This window comes from Sander vitreus, chromosome 6 (assembly GCF_031162955.1).
Source record: "Sander vitreus isolate 19-12246 chromosome 6, sanVit1, whole genome shotgun sequence".
Lineage (NCBI taxonomy): Eukaryota > Metazoa > Chordata > Actinopteri > Perciformes > Percidae > Sander > Sander vitreus.
In genome coordinates, this window is record NC_135860.1 from 17805628 (window position 1) to 17827125 (window position 21498).

Here is a 21498-nt window from a genome sequence, read left to right on the forward strand (position 1 = left end):
GTTTGAAGCTGTCCATGACAAGTAGAAATAATTATTGAAACTGTACATAGCAAAGTTTGACACAAAATGTATATTTCAAATTACTTGTTTTGCTTCTGTTATCTTTATACATAGACCCTCAAACAAGCTGTAAACATTACCATGTTTTAACTACGCCTACATTATTTACATGAATCTGGAAATATGTGTGTGTGTGTGTGTGTGTGTGTGTGTGTGTGTGTGTGTGTGTGTGTGTGTGTGTGTGTGTTATGTAACCTAAGTGAAATAGAAATGACAGAGCTTTTTTTTACTAAATATAGGGTGTGAAACCACTGCACAAACAGGCTTATAGCTAGTTCATTTTGTACAGCATTGTCCCCAACTACGTCTTATACCCAACTCAACCCAACTTCCTCTATCATTAAGACGAGAGAAAATTGTGCACAATGACAATCCCCACAGACACCATCTCTTGGTTAATCTTCACCCTTTTTGAACATACATCTTGCATTTGTCGAGGAAAGCAGTTGTTGGAAATTATACCCCTTATAGACATATATAATGTCTCTAAAGTATGCTAAATAAGGACTGATATGTCCTATTCACGTGACCTTTTTAGCTGATAGGACATGTTGTTTAATCCCAATGTGCCATGACGCAGTTTGGAAAGTACTAAAGAATTTTGGTTCAGGCTTTACTAAACATCCTGACTCCAGTCCATGCATGGTTAGGATACAGAAGTGCATGCATGCATGAATGCATGCTGTACAAGTGTACCAAATTTCATGCTTTTTGAAAAAACATTTTCACATATCACCTGAACTATTAAGAATCTTAAAGTGGACTTCTTTAACTTTTGGTGCAAATTTTATATTGTTTATTGTAAAATTGAGTTTCTGTTTCATGAAAATTAGTATAATTTCACGACAAAGGCTTTCAGGATTTCGGTGTTGGGCAATTTTAGATTAGTGAAAGGGTGTCCATTCACCAAAAAAGTAGGAAGATTTGGATTTACATTGCTTGGATATAAACTGACATCACAATTATAGATTGTGGGATTGCTTTGATAACATTATCATACTGTTTTCATTTCCCTGACCCTCAGTCACTTGTGATTATGTCAGCCATAAATATCTCATTGGACTATCAGTAGGCTAGCTTTTACATCTATGAGTATTATTCTAATAATTTAAGCAGAATCTATGACACAATTTTTCTACATCCTTTTACAAGATCATTTAATGGTGAATGCAAGGTATTTCAAATCTTAATAACCCACTTTTAAACCAGTGTTAAGATGTTGTTTTATACAATCCAGTAATGTATTTGTGGAAAACTTGACTCCAGTCAACTAGAATCGTGAGTAGCCTAAATGTGGGACCATTTAATCTAAGGCCATACAACAGTCTACGTTCAATATAGTTCTGCTAGTTGAGTTTCTTAGTCGTTTAGGGGTCTTATAATTAAATGTAAAGTAGCCTACCTATAAACATGGGGTGTATGGGGACATTTTAGCATTTTACTGTAGGGTGTCTTTTATGTATTTCGTAAAAACGTCATAAACGCATGCAGCGTGCGTCATGACGTCTTAGTCGTAACCATCCTACCATCGATGCTCCGGGAGAGATAGCTCCGGCCTATGCTGCAGCAGTTAACAGTTATCACCAGCCACAGAGCAGTGCTAACGGGTTGCTGAACATGAAATTCACTTTATTCTGAGATGTATCAGATTGCGTGGTAAGTTATGTCTATATCGAGCTAACTGGTTGATTCCTAAATGCCTGGTTATATTGAAATCACAGTGCTTTTCACCCCTTGCTATGTAGCGTTAGCTAGCATCAGCTAACGTTAGCTAACGTTATCGTCTGACCACAATATTAATGTTAGCCCACAGTTTCACGTTTAGTTTAAGCAGTTTGTGGGCTGATCGTACTTCATTCCTGTCTGTAGCTTTCTCTTTCAAGGAGCCCTTACCATTCCGTATTATTTTCAATTCAACATTAGCTTTCAAGGCAGGCTAACGTTAACTAGCTGCCTATCGACAATAGATGTCTGTTAGGGAAGGATTCAGTCGCCCCCTTGCTGCATACATCTCTTTCTAACATACTCGTGAAATGCTGCACACAGACCATAGTCTATGGTCTTGGACAACGCCTGGGAAAATGTAAATCATTTTTTATTTTGGTAACGTTAATAATATTAACGTTCTCAGTAAAACGGCTGCGCTCTTTTGAAAACAGTCATATGCTCGTTATTTCATTTTGCTGGGACGTATACTTGATATTTATTTTAGTATTTTGAAAAACAGAATATGACTACAGTAAGCCTACATTCAAATTAATGAAAACATTTTGATGTATTTAAAAAATATAACCTACACCAAAGCTATTTTTTTTTTTTTATTGGAAACCGTAAATATTGTATAGTGTCCTGTTGTGTTTTGTATGATCTGTGGAGAGAAGAAGCATTAGGCTGGATCTGTTGTTGCAGGATTGTGCAGGTGTTGTCAACTAGTCTTTAACACTTATTTTCTACTGAGGTAAGATGTAGTTTTCAAACAGCAGCGGCACTGTAGAAGTGGACTTCACCTGCAGAATTATGCTAAAATAGACACAAAATACAGCTAAACCACTGACTGCCATATCATTAATTTAAAACGTGCTTTGCAGTAACGTTGCTCTGATGCACTTTATCTAGCCAGAAAAGTTGAACTCTGCATCAAAAAAATTATATTAAAATTTCCCCTCAAACAGCCTATGCTTAGGTTGTGAATTGTCTTGGTATGCATGCCTTCAAAAAGTTAGGAAACACTTCTTTAGGCTATATGTGTAAATGAACAGTGCAAAGTAATTTTCCTAGGTGTATTCTTTAAAGCAACTATAATCCATACATCTTAATGATGAATCAAATGACAACTTGAAAACAATGTAGAAGGGGTCACTCGTAGTGATGAATCTAAAGAGAATTATCACCTGAATCTGCAGCTCCCCAGGGTTTTACTGAGCTTTATTGTGATTTTCATCCTAATGTTTAGCTGTCTGGTCCTCAATTTTACTGTTTGGGTTTACTCTCACTGCTCTCATCATTACTAGTTTAACTGCTTCTATTTCTCAATAGTGTCGCTGTTTTCTGAATAAAATAGCTAAGCTTTTCAGTAGCTTAGCGCTTTTTTTATTTTTTTTTATTAAGTAGAGCAATTCTTAAGCTAAAGTCGAAAAATCAATTATGGTCGGTCACTGCATTGATGCAGAATCGTCCAGGTCCGCATTGCGATGCATCGATGAAATGATTCATTTTAACACCTAGTAGCCGCTAGTGTCTGACAGCATTTTACTGAGCGGCGCTATGAAGGACATCACATTTCAGTAGCGGTGCGTTGTTATGGAACTCACTGCAGTTCTAGGCAAGACCCCGCCCTTTAATAGCATTGGCGCGCCACGAATGGCCAGGCATTTAACGGAAGCCTATTTGTTCATGTCCTATCCCCTAACCAATCAGCAATTTTAACCTTAACTACTCAAACTCATAGCCTAACCTCAACCAATCCGGCTGCTTCTTAGGGTGGGTCTTGCCAAGAAACCAGGTGGAATACATAATAACGCAGTAGTTCATGTGTTTTTTGGGTTCACAAGACGATGGCAGAGTTGGGCTCAAAGAAAGCTTAAACTGCACCGCTGATATGGAAACATTTCAGATTTTAAGCCCATGAAAGAGGTGAGCTGAAAAAGGCTAGGCAAAGCTTAAATGATGGCTTATGGCTTAGAGGTGCATTACCGACACCAACTGGACTAAAGTCGTTACGGTCTTATTTATTAATATACACTTATTGTGGGCTCTTCATCAGTCTTACCCAGAGCGACTGAGTCAAAGTGCCACTACCTAGTGGTAAAATTCAGTATAGTGGTCCGTTGTTTGGCTTAATATCTAGGGTTGGGTACCGAATTTGGTACTTTTTTGGGTACCGACCTAATTACGTCGGTACTACTGAGGACCGATTCACTCTAAATCAAACGGTGCCAAATTTTGGTACCTGAGAGCACGTAAGCGCACGCATATCTGTCCTCTCTGCTTGCTAACAGAGAGCGGGGCTCCGACACACACACACACACACACACACAGAGGTGCAGATGGAGCGAAGCCTCGGCAGTTTGTTTAAGTCACAGTGAGTAGGGGTGTCACGATACCAAAAATTCAGTAGTCGGTGCCAATACCAGTAAAGTAACAGGATTCTCGAAGCCGATTTCGATACCACGGTTTAAAAAAAAAAAGGATTTTCTAAGAGTCTATGTACTTTAACTTGAAACATGAACTTCTTTTATTAAAATATTTGAAAAATATCAAAATGTCATAACAAGACATACACAACATGTGCAATAGAGTATAGAACAACATAATAAAGTTAGTTAGTGTTAGACCAGAGACGTTACAAACCTCAGGTAAATATTGGAGATGTATTTGAAAGATGGAGACATTTTATGTCATTTCAACATTCTTGTACTCTCATTGAATTTTTCAATTGCAAAAACAATTGAGACACAGCCAATAAAGTGATACCGACTGGTCCTGGCTAACTGTGGCTAACGCCGCCATGCTAACTGCTAGCTAATGTTACCGGAGGCGCAGGCAAGCGGCCACGGTTGTTTACAACGTGGTTCGCTGCTAAAAGCAGTCGCGGTGCGGTTACGCTTCCTCTGAGACAGACAGGCACAGCAGTGTGCTCTATGCCCTGGTGACCTGGTCTGTCAGGCTGGAGGTTTTAAGCCAAGGCAACTTTATTTCTATAGCATATTTCAGCAACATGCAATTCAAAGTAGTTTACATAAAACATTAAAGAGCAGTTAAAAAGAGAGAAAATGAAAACAGACTAAAATAGAATAAGATACAAATACAAGAATAAAAGTTCCAGTGTAACAAATTTATAATTATTTGATTTAATAGGTTTTTGGGACAGGAGAAGAAGGTGTTTTATTTAGTGTGGAGTGTTAAATGTTCTAAATAAATAACAAAATGTTCTAAGATAAATAAGTTTGAACTGAATTATGTTGTTGTTGTTGTTGTTATTACAGAGGGAAAGGTACCGTTGGGTACCGGAACCAAATTTCAGGTATCGGTTTAAAATGTGCGGTACCAAACCCTATTAATATCAAACTGTTTTTGAAAATGTTTACACCGGCCCAAGCCTACTGTGTACTTGTCTGCTCAGAACCAAACAGCATTTAGACTTAGTTAGCAAATAGCTGGTAAAGGTAGTGGAACTAAAGAGTCAGATATTTCTCTCAGGATTTGCTACAGACAAAAATGCAAAGTGTGTCTAGCTCAGCTATAGTTCCCAGCATCAGAAGCCTTTTGGTGACCTCCCTTGAGTGGGATTTATGCTTCTGCGGGGACATTACGCAGAGTTTACGCCATAGCCTACGTAAGTTGCCTGAGGTTTATACTTTTGCGCTAGTTTCTACGTCATTCTAGCGTATCTCTTTAAGAAAATAGCAGAGCCGGCATGTGTGTATGCTCCGATACCGCCGTTAAAACGATACTTTTAAAACGGTGCCTGTGCCTGAACCAATACTACTAAAAAAAAACTAGTCACATTTTGACTTTACACTAGGGGTGTAAGAAAAAATCGATACACATCTGTATCAATTTTCAAAAAGTCAATATTGATTTTATTTTTTTTAATTTTTTTTTTATAAATGTTCAAAAATATTGTGGTTTATGTTGTGTTTAAACCCCCTACCGCTAGATGGCCATGCTGAGACGCACCACTAGTGTCCTTGCCTAACAGTGCCTAGCAGTCCCTGACTTTTTGCTAGAAGCTAATGCCGCGTTCTATTTACCTCGCAACTCGGTTTTAACGAGGCCAAAGTCGTAAACACGCCCCCTGACCTCGGATTTACGAGCTCGGAACTTGTACAACCTCGCAGTAGCCCGAGTTCAAAATCCAACATGGCTGCCCCCTGTATCAACAGTTGTGAAAAGCTGCAGTAACATAAAGTACTTCTGTCTTATTTGTGTCACTAAATCAGTCGTTCACACAGGCATGTTCAACTTCTATCTGTGGACATGTTATGCTGTTTGCATGCACAAAAAACGGCGTAATGCGTTATCAACAGCTATTGCTAACAATAGCTAACCGGGCTAGAGCTAATGAAAACAATGAAAATCCGACTTTTAAATAGAACGCATTCAACTCGGGTATGACGTCATTCCCAGCTCCGGTTTCCGAGTTCCAAGGTAAATTACAATGTAGCTACAGCTGAACTTTGCCCTACTTTAGCATATAAACATTAGCTCACTAAGAACCTGTTTACCACAATCCCAAACTAGCAGTTTGATTTTCTGTGTACTGAATTGTTTACCTAAAGTCAACTTCTTTGACTTTTATGAACATCATGTCTTTTTTTAAATATTGTTTTTTATTAATATTCAATTCAATAATTCAAATATATTAATATTTGAATTTCAATATATATCGCCTTACGCACAGTATCGAAATATATTGAATCGTGACCCATGTATCGTGATATATATCATAACGCCAGATTCTTGCCAATACACAGCCCTACTTTACACTGTTTAGCTGTCAGCATTTTAATCGTGTTTGAGCCAGCTACTAGTTAACGGTAGGCTAATGTCACCTGCTGCCAAGTGTAGTGTTAACTAGGGTCCCATGCAGCGATGTTTCTGTTGCCTCTAACGTCCGTTTCGGAGCATCGGAGAGCAGCGCAGGCATTTAAGTGGCACCGAAATCCGTGTTGCTAGATACCGGTCGTTTTGTCACCGGTGCCATATTAGCCTCGGGTTTCGGTACCCAACCCTATAGGGGACAGCTTGTAAGTTTTCTTGCATTCTTCCTGGCTAAACCACATAATTGTATAATATTATAAAGCATTGCATTAATTTAAGAGTACTGAACAAGTCTCTCAGTTGCATATTCTCTCTCCTGCAGACTTTCTCTCTCCACGACGAGATGTTTTTGGACTAGTATAGTAGTTACGTAAGTGTTTAAAATGTCAGGATCTGATGAAAATGCCAATTTATCAAATACAGGCAGGTTCCAACCTTGCATTTAACCTATCTTTTGGTTATGAAGCAAGGTGGGTAATGTGGGTTGACCCTTTTAGATTAACCAGAGAGTTAAGTCACACTATTGGTCTGAAAGGGGCATGAGAGACTTGGGCATGTTGGAGTCTGGTAATGCAAGGCTTCTCTTAGCACCTCTTGCTACTAATATGTAGGGTTGGGCATCGTTTGGATTTTAACGATTCTGATTCCAATTGTGATTCTTCCTCTCGATTCTGATTCTTTGAGGGGTGGAGTTGAAACGGGTCACATGCTTATTTCACAAATAAGAGGAAAGTTTTTTATTTTGATTCAATGGTGGGTTGCAGTTTTACCGGGCTTTTTCAACGTAAAATAAAGCCACACTAGAGCGCTGCTTACTGTGCTCCAAGGCTGCAACACAACAAGCGCCTGGCCGCTACGGAAACCAAAGCTTGCGCATGTAAATTTTGAACCCATGATCAGATTTGAAACCAAATCCTCCAAACGATTCTAAGCGATTCCAATAAAAAAAAGATTCCACTGGAATCGTAATTTTTGAAACGATTCCAAGTAGGAATCGGTTCTCGATGCCCAACCCTACTAATATACGTTGTGAATGTCGGAGCACTCAGATAAATTGGACTGGTTAAGAGCACCTTAACACCTTGTTTTGGCTTGACCCTTTTTAAGTCGAGAGGACAGAGTTATGCTTTTTGCAATAGGGGTTGGGGGAAGTTGCTCTAAGCCATGTAAACTGCAACCACTTAAGATGTGCAATGTTTTTCCATAGGATAACAAGGCAAAGAACAAGTTGGTTGATATGTTTGATGCCATCAAATGCTGTGGCACTAAAACTTGAGACTGGATTAATGCATCTGATAGCAGAAAGACTCAATTGTATGATGACATTAAAGATGCAGTAGGTAAGACTTATAAAACTAACTATAACTTTCTGTCATATTTGCTGAAACGGACCCTATGTTCAAGTAGAACTACATGAAGCAGGTAATTTAAAAGAGAAAAATCTGGCTCTTCTGGCACCACCTACACCCTGTAGTGCGATTTGCAAAAATCCACAGCTCCCTTTTCAGATGCACCAATCAGGGCCAGGGGGGGTGTCTAACTGTGTGTCAATCACTGCTCATGCACACACATTCATTCTCCCTTGTGGGGGGAGGGGCTTAGGAGACTGTTTTGGGCAGAAAAGGGGGGAGGGACTGAGAAGTTGTCGATGTTTAAATTTTTTGGCTAAGTCCTGGATCTTCCTAATCCTACCTACAGCACCTTTAACGAAGAAACCGCATGTAACGTGAATTGATCACGTAATGACCGAAACTTGATTCGCTTAATGAGGTCAGTACCGTTGCTGATGCCAATTTGGCATATCAGATCGGTGCTCCCTAGTGGTCAGGCAAGGTATTAGGACCAGGACCAGACTTCAAAGACCTGTAAATAGGTAGAATAGTGAACAGTCTCATAAGGCAAATTAAATCAATTTCCATGTAAAAATGAATGCATTGCTTCCTTGAATATAGCATTGGTAATTGGAATTTTTGTTTTCAAATTTGGGCTTCAGTGGTTTGTTAATTCTCATTTTATCCCCTCAGGTTCTGATACAACATGGAAACTCTTCGCATAGGGATGAACAGTGATGAACAACTTGCAAGGACGTCTTGTAGAAACTATCTGTTGGGAGAGTGGACATACTGATTCTCACATGGAAACCAATTTTGTGGGTGTCTGGATAAAGTTCTACTCATACTTGCAGATTTAAAAGTGATGCCATCAGCACATTGCCAAAATAATTTCATCATGGAAAAACAGAAATCAGTGTATACTGTTGCTTCAATGCAGTTGGGTGGAGAAACAAGTACCTTCATATGCACGGAGTGTGGTGATGGGTTCAGTCAGTACTCTAATGTGTTGACCCACATGGCCATTCATGGACCTTTGGAGTCATTTTCCTTCGATGGCTCATCCAATGGATTTGAAGTCTCTCGAGAATATGTGCTACAAGACAATGGCACACTCGCAGTTGTAAATGGCTTGGAGTCACATTCTTCCATAAAACCAGTATCTCCTGGAGTCCTGCCATCGCATTTCCCATCCCCTGTCAAACCAGTGTCTCCAACTCTAAGGCCACAACCTTCTCCTTATAGAGATGTGTTCAAGCAAAGGCCATCAGACTTGAATTTGGACAAGTCTCGGCAGGGCCATTACAGTTGTGAAATATGTAGCAGATCATTTAACACCCTGCAGAGTTTACATCGTCACCAGCAGTATCGAAACACAGAGCGAGGTTACAAGTGTACTTTGTGCTGTAAGATCTTTGAAGGTAGACAGGACCTTAAGAAACACCTCCAAGGCCACGCCAATGAAAGGTTTCACTGCTGTAGTCATTGTGGTAAGCGATTCCTTAAAGTGGATGCACTTAATGCTCATCAAAAAGAAAATCACCTGTTCCCCAAGGCTACAGCTTTAGATAACTGTGTGAATAAGCTGGAAAAGAAAATGGAGAAAACATATACTTGTAGAAAGTGCAAGCTGAATTTTTTCTGGATGTCAGATTTTCAGACACATTCACTGCACCATTGCAAAGGAAAAGAGCCTGATGCTACTTTAGGGTCTGAAATCGAAATTGAATTGAATTCTAAGAACATAGACACACCACTTGAAAACTGCTACAGTAATGGTCCATCTATTGATGTTAAGAATGGGGATAGTAAAATCTTTAGGGATACTAGCTATGAGATTGATACTGAATCCTCTTCCACACCATACAGATGTGGTTTGTGTGGGGATCGTTTCCAAAAGTTATCCGCTCTAAAGGAGCATCATCTCACACATCAAACTCAGGAGGAAATAGATCAGCTGAATCAAGAATCACAAAGAACCTTTAAGCGAAGAATGCCGCCTAAAGGCAGACGTAGAAGAGGGAGTAATCCAAATGGCAAGCTGCATCCTTGCAAGCACTGTCATCGGGTCTTTAATCATTCCAGTAGTTTATCTCGGCACATGAGATACCATAAGGGTACTATGCACACATGTACATTATGTGGTAGACATTTTCCACAGCGCTGTGATTTGAGAAGGCATATAGCCATGTACCACAAAGCTGAAATGGAAAAGAAACCAGGTTTGAAACACTTGAACACAAATCCACAAAATGGGTCTTCCCCCAGTTCTCTAAATGGCGAGAAAAACACAAGCTTTCCTGACGAGAAAACCAATAGCTCCTCTGACAATGAACAAATGCCATCACAAGAGCAGCCTTCAACAGGCAAACAATCTGGGAAAGCGGGCAGAGTTAACTACAAGTGTCAGGAATGTGGAAAGAGATTTGGGCTGTTGTGTGTGTACCAACGGCACTTGCGCTATCACAAAAAGGAACCCAGTAAGTGCCCAAGGTGTCCAGCTCAGTTTAGGAACTCTTCATCCCTTGAGCTTCACCTTCATAATCACCCAAGCACTGAAGAAGCAAATGATGTTGGGCAAACATCTCACGGCACTGGTTTTAGTGGGGACCCTGTCTTAAAAAAGGACATAGAGGATGACTATATGGACCATACTCAAAATGATAAAGGACATTCTTCAGAGGTTCTTTACGAATGCACTGAGTGCACTGAGACATTCTCATGCTTGGATACATTTCTTCAGCACCAGACTTCTCATGGCTCAGAAAACAACGGGTAACTATGTCAGACCCAGTAGTTATTGTTTTTGACAACAATCATGCTCTCAGGAGTTGAGTGTTTTTGACTATTTTGAATGCAAATATTTGATTAACTATAAAGATTGATGTATAGTTTGTTTATAGCGGGTTTTTTTAAACTACTTTTATACACTTTTTTTCTTTGGCGCAAGATGAAAATTAATGTTAACTGGTGAATTTCAGAAACTAATGGGAACCAAAGTTCCAAAGAACCGAAATAAGGCATGGGTGGGGAGCATACGAAATGCTACCAAATTAAAAAAAACAAAAACAGGATTTGTCTATCATCGGTAAATTGCAAGTTTAAACCTAGTATTCTCCCTACCGGTGTAGTTAAGATGATGTTTCCCCCCCCCCCCCAATTGTTGACTAGCTAGAATGAATACGTTGCTTTCATTGTATTTTCTGTGGCTACCGATGCTATTATTGTCAATCATATTGCTGCATTTTTTACTTGAAATTATGTCATTTTGAGATTGTCTTTATTATGTGCTATGTGTATGTCTTCCTTTTGAAAAGGTAGCATTGCCACGGAGTGAATTATTAATTGTGCCATTAAAGCTGTACAGAGAAATTACTGTTTTGCTCCCTTTTTGCTGCTATCTGGCAATAAGAACCCCCCATTGACAATACATTGTTGGTCCTTCTACATGTTATTTAGTGTCTTATTTCACATTTTTATTGAACTGTAGTACAGCAAATTAATGGCAAATGCACAGAGAGAAACCCTTGTGTTGGTTGTGGATCAGAAATGTTGGAAAATGTATAAGCTACTCTATTTGAAAGGTGATTGATATGATTTTGTGACACTTGCATGCAGTTCATTCGAAACTATTCCTGTGATTGCGTCAATATTGGTTCTGCAACCACAATTGAAAAAAAGAAATTGGTGACTCCTAGTACTACTATCAAAAAGATAGAGATATATATATTATACTACTATACTGTTTAACTGAATGATGTCCTATATAGCCTATAAAGAGTTTGTCATATAGTGTACCCAATGACATGTAAGATGGAAATGCATAAAAACGGGAAAAAGAGAGTACATAAGTTCCATGTGTTCATACCTGCACACAGCTGAGTTGAGTGCCCTTTCCACTTTCAGACTCTGAAGTGCATGTCTGCCTAAAATCCACCTTCTGCTGTATCATCATAGCGTTTCAATGGAGTATTCTGGATTCATGAACAGTTCTAAATTAAATGACATTATACTGCACCTTCCGCATTACTAATGTAGTAACAACCACAGTATCTTAACTTCGTCACAGAGTCTGAGCCTTGTGTTTCTCTTTATATTAAATGCATTTGGATTAGACTTGGTCAATATTTTTGTTATGAGCAGATTTGTCCATTTTAAAAGTAGTAGCAAAAGAGCTGGTAGTGGTGTGGTGGAGTCCACCTTGCTGCCTGTTTGTCCTTGTGGCTAACCAAAGTACTGTAATAATCTCCTGTGGCCCAAAAACATTCTTTCACATAGGCTTCCGATAATTGAGACACCTGTTCCTACCTTACATAGTGACAGCAGTACAGTGCATGCAAGGAAATGCTTGCTTTAAGATTTCTTGAACCTGAATTGACCCAGGGTTCAACGTTAAGGTTTTTTTTCACTTGTCCAGTCGGGCAAGAAATGAAATAAAAAAAAAAATCTACTTGCCCGAAGTCCATTTTTACTGGCACAAATACCTACACAAATAGTTTATTTTAAAGAAAGAAACGTCACAAGCGCCAAAAATGTACAAATATAACAACGAAAAATGTCAAACTTAGAAAAAAACATCAAAAAAGCATAAAAAAACATCTTAAAAAATGTAGAAAGCATCGGGGGGGAGGCAAAAAAAAAATGTTAAAAGTGTAAAATAATGTCCAAAAAAATAATTAATTAATCATTATTCAACAAGCCTTCTCTGATGGGGGCAAAAGAACGATAACGTAATTTATTATACGGGGATGTTATAGTTACTTACCCGATGTGGCGTTTTACTTGCCCCAGGCCATCAGGCAACCCTTATTGTTGAACCATGTGACCCCTCGCTAAGTCCCGCCTTTTTGTTGTTAGCCGCTGATGTTCCATCAATCTGTCAGGGCAAGCATGAAAACCACACTCAGTACCTGCACTCCCTTAAAAAAATAATATACAGAAGAGTCTACAATATGCATTTGAAGCATATCCAGGATGTCAAACTGATTTAGCAGCCAAAACGCGTCTTTCTTGGCTAAGCTCGGCAGCGGATGAGTCAGGGCCAGGCGCCGTTCATCTGCAAGGGGCGTCTGTGGCTCAGAGCAGCTGTCTACCAATTGGAAGGTTGGTGGTTTGATCACTGGCCCTGCAGTCCCATGTCGAAGGGTCCTTGGGCAAGAGCAAGACACTGAACACCAGATTGCTGCACCATTGGTGTGTGAATGTTTATCTAATGAGCAGGTGGACCATGTATGGCAATCTCAGCTCTGTGTGACCACATGGGTCTTCCTTTACTGTAAACGTTAATTATAATTGTCTTTATTTATATAGCACTTTTCACTTGGGTTAAAAAGTGAAGTTCAACTGGTTGCTTGATTACTGACTTAACCTTAACAAACCAAGAAAACCGACTCTCTAAACTTACATATGGCTTACTTCTAATGAATATAAGCATGACTTGCATAGTGGGTGCCTGCATAAGGTATTATACCATAGTCGTGATAAATACACACTTCTGAATGGCTGACAGCAGTTCTATCTTCTAGTTCAGCAAAGTCTGGTAGACATGAGCAGATCGTGACAAAGACGTGAGCAGATAGGGAAATTTAAATCACACAGCCCCTCAAAGGTGACCCAAACAAGTTAATTTGGCCCCACAGAAATTCCTGTGTATTACTGTGTTTACTATTATAGTATCTGTGTTCAGGAATTTACCATTATAATTTTAGCTAAAGCTAACTAGCTTAGGTTGCTAATTCCACCATGCTTTTATGCTAAAATAATTACAGAAAATGAGCCAAAGTTGTCACTCATCTGGCGATAAGAATGTGCTTTATACGCTCTGAAAAGAGTGTGTGTATAAAGCAATAAGTTGTACAAATTGTACGTTCAAACATTTTAGACGTGCAATAGAAAACTCGGATTCAACAGGTAGTCTAGCTAGCTGTATGGATTTACCCTGCAGAGATCTGAGGAGCAGTTAACCATTGTCGTCAGAAATCGACCGGATTTTAAAATTTCAACACAAAGAAAGCAGAAGGTAACAGACATCCAGCGGAATTTCCGGCAGCACTAGAGCAATCCCTGAAGTTGAACGTCGAGGATATAGACTAAACCAATTAAAGTGTCCTTGTCCACATAAATAAAGTTAGATGACTACTAGTCTCGTATTGCCAGACCTTTGGCTAGTCTGGGTCTGGCTAGTCCACACAGCATTCTGGGATGGGAGAAAAACGAGCTCTGGTTTATTTGCATTTCTTTAAACCAATCACCATCGTCTTGGGCGATGCTAGTCACTGGATGGAGCAACGGTGCCGCTGCAAAATAGCCTCGGGAAGGAACTTGTTTTTGTGGAACGTGTACGTTCAAAGGTTGTTTTAGTTGAGCAACAGAAAACTCAGATTGGACAGATAGTCTAGCTAGCTGTCTGGATTTACCCTGCAGAGATCTGAGGAGCAGTTAACTATAGTCATCATAAATTGTGGGGGTTGTGATGCTTAAAAAAATGTATCCACTAATTTACATACGTCTCTTTTGCCATGTAAGTCTATGGGGAAAAATATTTTGGGCCCCATGGCATCGTGATGGATACAGAAGTTGAAATTTCACTCTTTGGCACTTATGTCAATTGGCTTTAAAGCCTGCCACACGTCCTGGGGGCTCGATCGTGTTTTTTGCCTCCAACGGTGCCTTCCAGGCAGCTAACCTTAACCCTAAACATAACCATTGCCGCGCTGCCTGGAAGGAGACGTTGGGGGCAAAAAACCATACAGTATATAAGAATGGACCAACATATCCCGTTGCTCTGGATGGAGACCAGTGAAGGCCATTAGAAGTACTTTTCCGGTGAGCGCTGAGCGTTACTGCGCAGCCTCCAACTGAGAGAGACAACGTAAATGTGACGTGAGCAACCTGTCTGAAAGTTGTAAGTCTTCTGGTAGCTGTGCCAAGACAAATCTCAATCATTCCCAATCTTGCAGAGACGGAGAGCGTAGGTATATGTAAGGAGATAACATGGACACAGGCTAATTATTGCTAACTAAAATGCTAGTTAACATTAGTAATTAAACGTAAACAGCTAATGTAAATCGAAACTGCCTGCGAGCTTCTCCTGTACTATACGGTAATTCCGCTACTATGCGACAGTAAGTCGTGTGGTTATGACACAATCGTTAGCCTATTTTTACAAAAACGTCTACTACGGAGCCATAACGTGAGGTAGAAGGTAATCTTTTAGTCTAAGTCTTTTATACATTGTCATGTTTCTTTAGAAATAAACAATGGACAAATAAAGTCTTTAAACGCTTCAAATGTAAAGTTATTCGCTGTCAAAGTGACGTCAAAATGAATGGCAGTCAATCGAATGCTAACGCTGGGTGATCGCTTTGTAGCATCAAAATGGCGCTATAGGAGTTTCTTGCTCTGATGCAAAGCTTACCCCCTTGCAAAAAACACCAAAGACCGTCCTGGGGGCTTGGTGGCTGTAGCCCATGTGTCTCTACCAATGCACATTGCACACATTCTCCAAGACCCCTACTTCTATCAAAATGTTAAATGACAGGTCGACCTGACCAATTCATCAAGATTTTAGTGCTGCAACCACTGCATGCTCCCTCACCAGCTTCCCACCACTGAGCATTTGTTGCCAATGTGAGTCGCTGACAGAGCATGTGAGCGGATTAGTGCAGTGATCATTTCTGCTCCTCACTCACAGAGCTGTTGGTTTCCTCTGCTACCCCACTCTAAACGCTGTTTTATGGTTCTGCGGAGGCTCCACACAGAGCTTTCGCCATAGCCTACGTAAGTGGCCTGATGTTTATACTTGTGCGCTGGTGTGTGCGTCGAGCCGGCGTGTGTGTGTGTGTGTGTGTGTGTGTGGGGAGTGGGTGAGAGAGTGACAGCGATTAGCTTCGGAGCAAGTACCGACTCTAGAGTCATAGTGAGAGAAACAAAGTGTCTCCCCTGTGCTTTCTTTCACGGTGGGAAATCTGTAGCAGGAAAAGGTAACACTCTCCTTGATTTCATGTTGTTTATGGAGAAAGAGAAACAGGAAATGAGTCGGGGGAAATGCAATGCTACCCAGCCACGGCCGAGCAATGTGCGTCGCTGCGACGTGTAGTTACATTTTTCAAGAGGTGCATGTCAGGCTACACCGTAGGGTCCGGCGTAGACGCAGAGGGGTCTGCGGGGGTACATCGTTCGATTCGACGCATAAAACGGACATACTTTGGACATATTATTTCTGCTGTACAGATGTTGTTTTTTTAAAGACTTTATTCCTCGCTCAACTCGCCCGCGACTACATACCTTCATTTTAAAGGAGCTTAAGCTGCTCCAGGCCGCTCTGCTCACATGCTCTGGTCACTGATGCAATGGCCAGAGGATTCCTTCTGCGCTTGCACATGTTGCAGTTTACGTGACTGTTGTAACTAGGGGTGGGGGGGGCTCTTGGTTGATCAAACTACTTGATCTACACATGTCCACATTGTGGTTTACATACCTCTTGTGACCCAAAGGAACTCGTCAAGCAGACAGAAAGTCTAGAAAATGTAGCTGGTTCATTTAGCTACCAAGCAATATCTAGTCAAAACAAAAATGTGAACTACAGCATGAACACACATGCAAATCATGTAGCCTGAGCATCAGTCACAAGTGTGAGAAAATGTGTGGTGTGCACACAGGTGGGATGCATTCAGACATTTTCTGGAGCAACCAGTGGGCATCCTCTTGGTCACCAAACTAGCAAGACATCTGCTGGGAATTCAACTTGCAGTTCTGCTGCAATGGGTGTTTTGTGTGCACAACCCAAATGTCCATCCTATTTTTGGTTGATTTTGGTAACCTGCTATGTGAACTGAACATTATGGAAGGTAATACATCAAAAGCAAAAGGCAAGGAAAAAACCATAAGTGAAGAACCATCTGAGGGCCACTCATGGGATTTCTGACATTATCATGTACATAGTTTCGCTATTGGCAAAAACACTTTTTGGGCTCAATATCAACTAAAGAAAGCACTGGGCTGAATAATCAAGGGGATATGGATAAAAGCAACAGTTTGAGTCATACTTACTTAATGTACTTACAGCATCATGATAGACAAAAAAAGTAACATTTCACTCTTACCAATGGATGTATTAAGAAAACTTCAAACAATATTCCTAGAAGGGGCCCCATTCAGGTCCAGGTCCTTAGAGCATGCATACTAGTTTCTTTCTCCCGGCGAGCCGGTTGTTTGCATTTGCGGTTCTAACTTCCTCTGGCTAAGGCAGCAAACTTCCTGTTGGGTCCCTGTACACATTTATGGCATACAATTATTTAATGATATAAGTTCTTTATGAATCCCTCAATGGGTCAATTACATTTGTATACTCTGTTGTTTTTATTCATTCGCACATAGATTCAAAATATGCACACATGCATGGACATACATTGGTGGAGAGATGTCAGAGCAAAAGGGCTGCCACATAGTTGGTGTTCTAAGCAGTTGGGGCTTTGGTGCCTTGCTCAAGGTCACCTCGGCAGTACCACTCCAGCTACCAGTCCACCCACCATACCGCAATCCTATCAACTTCAACCAGCCATTCTCCAGTTCCCAAGCCAAGTCCCTACAGACTAGATAGATAGATAGATACTTTATTGACTAAGCTACTATATGACTTCCACCCTAATCAAATGATATTCTAATAATACAATGCGAAATGTTGTCTTGTTTGTGACACTTCTTCTCTAATTATTGTGTATTGGAGATTGTGTAAAGGCCCTGACACACCAACCCGATAATCGGCCGTTGGACAGTCTGGCGAGGTCAGTGACTTGAGTCTGTTCGGTGTGTTCCGTGCCGTCATCCGTCAGCCTTCATTTTGGCCGATTTGACATGTTGAATCGGAGGGCGGACAGTCGGACTCAATGACCAATCTGATTGGTGGAGTGCTAACCCGGAAATGACGAGCGGAATGAGCGGGACGAATGCCTCTCAAAATCTGACGAAAATCTTTTAATCTGACCTTTGTCGATCTGAAATGAAGACAGATTCAAACGAGCCGCCATTATAGTTGGCTGGAGAAGCTAGACCCACGTGACGCATTCGTTATTTCGATATATATATATATATATGTATATATGGAGACGTATTACGCTCAAGTTGGCGTTGCTTCGGTGTGTTCTGAGGCACTTTTTGGACCTCGGGGAGCCGACTGATCAGTCCGACTGCCTTTTCTGCCAAAGGTCGGCCGTCGGGTTGGTGTGTCAGAGCCTTATGTCATTTTGGGCCAGTGTGCATCATGTGGTGATGTAATACAGAGTAGGGCCACTAAGCCGTTCCCAGGGGTTTGCTCTTGACCAACTAATATTAAAACATACTCACTGTATGCATACTCAAAGCATTCTTGCAGAAAGTACTATTAGAGAAACCTAATAGTTCTGGGCTTAAGGCATCACTACGCTTGTCATGTCGCCAACAAGCACCCCCAACAAGAAAGTTGCTCAGTGGCACATGCAGCCAAAAAAGTTAGATTTCCTTGCATAAATTTACCCAGATCTTGAGCACTGCCAATGGCTAACTTCCGGTTTAGCCCTCCGCTAACTTAAATGGGGCTAGAGTTATTTAATCGTGCGGCTCTTCTAGACTTTCCAAAAGGTATCAGACCTAATGTATTAAACTCTGGTAGTGAAACTAGTCATTTTGCTTGGGTTGTAAAGTTCTAAAAGTATATCCACTGGTTTTTATGGGGTTAAGTCATTTTGGACCCAGTGGCATCATGTGACGGACCCGGAAGTTGTAATTTCACTGTTTGGCCCAAGGGGGTAAGCTTCTCCTCGGACCGCGAACCTCCTATGGCACCATTTTGATGCTACCAAGCCATCACCTCCCGTTAGCATTCCATTGACTGCCATTCATTTTGGCGCCACTTTGACAGCGAATAACTTTACATCTGAAGCGTTTAAAGACTCTATTTGTCCATTGTTTATTTCTAAAGAAACACGACAATGTACAAAAGGCTCCATTACCTTGTATCTCACATTATGGCTCCGTAGCAGACGTTTTTGTAAAAATAGGCTAACAACTGTGTCATAACCACGCAACTTACTGTCGCACAGTAGAGGAATTACCATATAGTACAGCAGAAGCTCACAGGCAGTCTCGTCTCACATTAGCTGTTTAAGTGTAATTACTAATGTTAACTAGCATTTTAGTTAGCAATAATTAGCCTGTGGCTATGTTATCTCCTTACATATACCTACGCTCTCCGTCTGTGCAAGATTGGGAATGATTGAGATTTCTCTTGGCACAGCTACCAGAAGACTTACAACTTTCAGACAGGTTGCTCACGGCACATTTACGTTGTCTCTCTCAGTTGGAGGCTGCGCAGTAACGCTCAGCCATCACCGGAAAAGTGCTTCTAATGGCCTTCATTGGTCTCCGTCCAGAGCAACGGGATCTGTTGGTCCATTCTTATATGCTGTCTATGGTTTGGCCACTATGTCAAATTTTGCTTTAAAGCCCGGCGCTCCTCCTGGGGGCTTGAACCATGCCCCCTTTTCACATCACTTGGTCAGGTGTGCAGAGGTGAGAAAAGAAGAATTCCAGCTTCTCTCCCAAGCTCTCTTTTTCCATTTTTCCAACTACTTCAGACACCTTTTGTGTGTACAAACAAGTGCAACACCACGAAGGCCTTTCAGGAGACTCCGAAAGTGTGTGCTGTTATCTCTGTTTGAACTATTATAACATCTCATCCCTTTATGACAGCAGGGTTTTTGTCTTGCAAATTTAAAGTGTTTCCTTCTTTATACCAACTCAGCATTTTACAGCCAACCTGATTTAAACCTGTAACCTTCGAGCCACAAGCATACTGACAGCAGGCTTGAGCTTCAGTATGGGGAAAGTGTGGTGTTTCTACCATTTCTTGAAGTTGCATGCAAGTGTACAGTTTGTACAATATGGACCTTAACCCTCTGGGGTCAAGAGCTCCGCTGGCTTCAGTGCTTGGTTTTGTTAACAGTGAGGGAATAACTATATGAAAAAATAACACCCAACTAAGTCATCCAGTCATAGCCTACAGATTAACAGAATTATTTAATCATAATATCTTGATATAAAATACAGGTTGAGTGTTTCAGATGATCCAGACCTGTTTTTTATTGCAAACAGCAAGAAGTTAACTGACTCCTGCAGGATAGGCAGTAATCTAACCAGTTCTTTTGTGGCAGTGGACCTTTTTTTCTCCTGCAATGGCAGGTTTAGAGGTTTATTCGGCCTGACTTGACCAGAAAGCGGTCCCATCTTCATTTGCAACTATTTTGTTGTACGAACTTAAATACATTCAGGGACCTTTGATCAATTACTCAGTAAACTGCTCATTCTGAGGTAAAAGCTAAACCTCATGGGTGCATAAATGCACCAGTTAGAATAAGTAAAGGAATTGTCTGGTCACAGAATATCAGACATATTCAGAGGATCCTGTTCACCCATTATTTCAAATATACAGGTTTTTTTCTCCTTCTCGTGAACAATGTATTTTTCTCCATTGGAAGTGGTTCTCATGTGCCCCCTCAGCCAAAAGGGGTTTGTAATAATGTGCACCAGAAGAGGTGGCGCCATTTTGTAGCAAGTCTTGCACACAAAATGGTGGTATGCAACTTATTAACCCTTTAAAGACAAACCACATCTAGTCCAGCAGACAAGTATGTCTGGTAACTGGTTGAGTACCCCAGTAACCTGGATCATAGTACTCATGTAAAATCAACAGAGTGGTACTGAAACGGCACAGGGGAGCACTGAGGCCCCACTGAGGACTTCAATGATCAGCGCAGTTACTGTAAGCGCAAGTAATACTGTCTGTCTGCCAGACTGCCACAGCACGTAAGGACTGGGAGTGCAGGCGCAGCTGCAGCAGCAGCAGCAAGGAGGCAACCGTGGCGCGGTCGCCCGGAAGGAGTCGTGTAGCCGCCCCCTCAGGCTCTGGCTGTGTCAGCCATAGAACATGCAGGGGCGGGCTCTCTCGGAGTCCCTGCCCCTTGTTATTGGTTCTAATCAAACCATTGTATAACTTACGCAAAATTCAGGGCACATTGTCTGAAAATGCGCAAATAAAGATAATGGAGGAGAATTTGCCTCTAGCACCGCTACCCGATGCACAACAAGCCCTGTAGCCGACTTCGTGAGGGAAAACACTTGGGTTTTAGATTCAACGACCCCCATCGACTCACAATCCAGACCGAAAAAAAGATCTCCTGACGATATTTCATAGGAAAGACGGACGCCATCGGGAAGGAGGATTGCAGCTTTCTCCGCGTACTGGCAAAGAAAGCCGACATGTAATGTCTTTGGACGACGTCTGTTTGCTTGTGATTATTTCAACACAGACCCTGTAGCAGATAAACCACAAAGGAACCGGCGGCGAAGCACGCAAGAACAACACGGAGCACTGATCTGGTAAGGGGTCCTGCTTAAGACCAGCTGCAGAGGAGTCATTAGCTGTTGGTTATCCGTGCTAGCTAGCATTGTGCTAGTCACTGAGGTAGCTAGCTAGCTAGCTAGCGTTACCCTGAACTAACCTAACGTTACGTCAGTGTAAAATAAATCT

At 41.1% G+C, this 21498-nt stretch overlaps 1 protein-coding gene and 1 long non-coding RNA gene across 4 annotated transcripts in view; both read left to right on the forward strand.

Moving 5' to 3' along the window:
- Positions 1 to 1555: 1555 nt before the first annotated feature.
- On the forward strand, positions 1556 to 12050 carry LOC144519821 (uncharacterized). The gene is made up of 2 exons (XR_013502138.1): positions 1556 to 1716; positions 8628 to 12050. It is a non-coding gene; the product is annotated as an uncharacterized LOC144519821 (long non-coding RNA).
- Positions 12051 to 20928: 8878 nt separating this feature from the next.
- Positions 20929 to 21498, forward strand: part of znf1035 (zinc finger protein 1035) — a 44963-nt gene continuing 44393 nt past the window's right edge. For 2 of the 3 annotated variants that reach the window (XM_078253198.1, XM_078253199.1), the window contains exon 1: positions 20929 to 21347. The gene's annotated coding sequence lies outside the window, so the exon portion shown is untranslated. The remainder of the gene's footprint in view (positions 21348 to 21498) is intronic. The other variant, XM_078253202.1, reaches the window with a different exon arrangement.